This window comes from Monopterus albus, unplaced genomic scaffold, assembly GCF_001952655.1.
Source record: "Monopterus albus unplaced genomic scaffold, M_albus_1.0 scaffold125.1, whole genome shotgun sequence".
In the NCBI taxonomy this organism is placed as follows: Eukaryota; Metazoa; Chordata; class Actinopteri; order Synbranchiformes; family Synbranchidae; genus Monopterus; species Monopterus albus.
Window position 1 is genome coordinate 787,615 of NW_018128005.1, and position 2,440 is coordinate 790,054.

At 41.2% G+C, this 2,440-nt stretch overlaps 1 long non-coding RNA gene across 1 annotated transcript in view; it reads right to left on the reverse strand.

Moving 5' to 3' along the window:
* LOC109967074 (uncharacterized) overlaps positions 1-1,430 on the reverse strand; it is a 3,942-nt gene extending 2,512 nt beyond the window's left edge. Inside the window, exons 1-2 of the long non-coding RNA XR_002275876.1 lie at positions 1,059-1,430; positions 66-162 (exon numbers count right to left, since the gene is read on the reverse strand). This is a non-coding gene — a long non-coding RNA (uncharacterized LOC109967074). The remainder of the gene's footprint in view (positions 1-65; positions 163-1,058) is intronic.
* Positions 1,431-2,440: the final 1,010 nt, after the last annotated feature.

Here is a 2,440-nt window from a genome sequence, read left to right on the forward strand (position 1 = left end):
CTGCTGAGAAATGAGCTGAATCGCCTTCTGCTATCTCTCCAGCTCACTAATCAAATTGTCCTTACCTGACACTCGGTTTTGATGTAAACAGCTGGGGCCACGTCCAAATACTCATAATAACGCTCTCACATCAGACACACATCATTATAGTCTCCCCTTTTCCTGCAAACATAGTCAAATATGTGTCATTTTTTCCTGTTGTGTTTGTCACACTTGTAGGTAGAGCCACGCTGCATGCAGGTTAATTTATGTTGTTATATTATATTTCCCTCAGTGCTCACCACACTCAAACACACACATACAGGTATAAGTTAAGCTTGTAACTACTATTTTTATTTGCACATAATTTAAAAGATTTAAATTGTAATTGAAATCTTTAATTAAATAAAAGTCTCATTTTGTTAAGGTCTTGTTTAATTAACGGAAACAGGAAGCAGTACACTTAATAAAAACTACTAGGAATTAATGTGTGAATAGCAACTTATATATCATGCTTTGCTGCCTTGTCTGTCTATAACACTTTCCTGTACATTTTGCTACATATGTACCCTTTTTTTAAAAATACAGATGTAACCCTTTTGCCACCGGGCTCGTTGTAGCAAGGGAGTGACTAGTTAGTATATAGCTAACTATATAAGCTCAAATAACACAAATTGGCAAAGGGACATTCCAATGTATAACAACTTTGTCTAGGGTTCAGTATGGTTCTCACCTTCAAAACACCAATTAGAGAGACCCCAGAAATGACATTAAATTGAATAACCAGAATATGTACATCCGTTACCTGTAACTTACGGATAATTTTTCCAGAGACTGCTTCACAGTATATAAATGAAAAACACACACTGAATGCAGTTTAACTTTGTGTATTAACTAAAAGAAACAAAACACAGGTCACAATTTTATGCAGTTCGCACAACAAATAATATTTCAACCCCACAGTCTACCTGGGTGCACCCTTACGAGTTTTACGCTAGCATGTGTTGGCGCGCGCTGGAGCTCGTGTTCATTTAGATCCAATGCAATAATCCTACCAGTGTGATGAAACTCCTCCTTACCAGCCCAAGAACACAGACCGTCCACACCCGGAAACCCCACGGCCCTGTCGTCGTCCCACGCAGGCGAGTGTTGAGTCTCCGGCAGCAACACCGTGAGTTTCCCAATGGCTCTCGGTGGAGCAATCCACACATACACTACAGCGCTAGCTTTAGCGTTAGCTCAGCTCAACCTTCTCAGCTTTGTCTTTTGACAACACAGTTCCACTCACTTCCTCGCAGCGTGTTTTTTTTCCCGAACTCTTCTGCGGTCCGTCGGAGCAGGAACAATTGTCCAGGTTTGTTGAGGATCGAGTCTGAGCACTTTCTTTATGTTTTGAATATTTCACAGACACACACCCCCTGCGGCCATTGCCGTGCCTTCTTCCCGTTCTCCTTCGCCCGCTTCGCGCGTCTTCTCCCTTCTTCTTCTTCTCTTTTTTTTCCAGATTGTCTTCTTTTGTGGTACACTCAAAACATTATGAATTAATAGAACATGAAATACAAACAAATTCCTCAACACCTATATAAAATGGCTATAACACTGTGCAACTGCATATTTTAACTCATTATAATCAATTATGAAATTACCTAATGATTTGTCATGTGATGAAAACAAATACCTTAATGCATCACCATAAAGACAAAATACGCTCTGGTAAATAAAAGAAAACAATATTCTGATTCCGTGAATAATCAAGTTACTACATATGCTTGAAAAGAAAGAAGCATAACTCAGTCTTGGCACTGTCATGGACACAAACACGAGACCATCTCACTCGCAAACTTATTACAACACACATGCTGTGTCTGTCTGTCAGCTCTCTACTGCACAGCTGTGCACCATTGATGCAATACGGAGGACTCGAAGAAAAGCTTAAATGTTATGAGCACAACTCTCCCACTCCGCTCCGAGCACAAGTGGACCATTGTGGGTACAGTGAGAACTGGTAACAGCTGGACCACACAGCAGTTATTTTGGACCCCGACCCTGTGGCGATGACAGGACCAGCTTTGGCCAAAAGCTGCCTTCTCCACAGTCAGCACATGATAACATGATGGATGAGCGTGCAGACAGGTCAGAGTGGCAAACTGGCATACTGGGACACCTTCTATACTTACACTGGGTGGAATTCTACACTGGCCTTGTTCTAGACTTTCAACCCATGTGTTAATTAACTTGTAGTCTGTGGAAAGGAGCACTAAAAGCTGTTTTATGCAGGATTTATGTGTGAAAATCACACAGGGTTTTCAAAAGACAAGAGTGTTCCAAATGAACGAGAGACTGCAGATGTAGCATATTTACCAAAAACCTCACAGTGAAAACCCAAGTGTTTCTCTTAGGGCACGGCTCAGGCTCAACATTAGTCAGATGTAGTTTGGATTTTGGCTTTTGAGGTTCACAG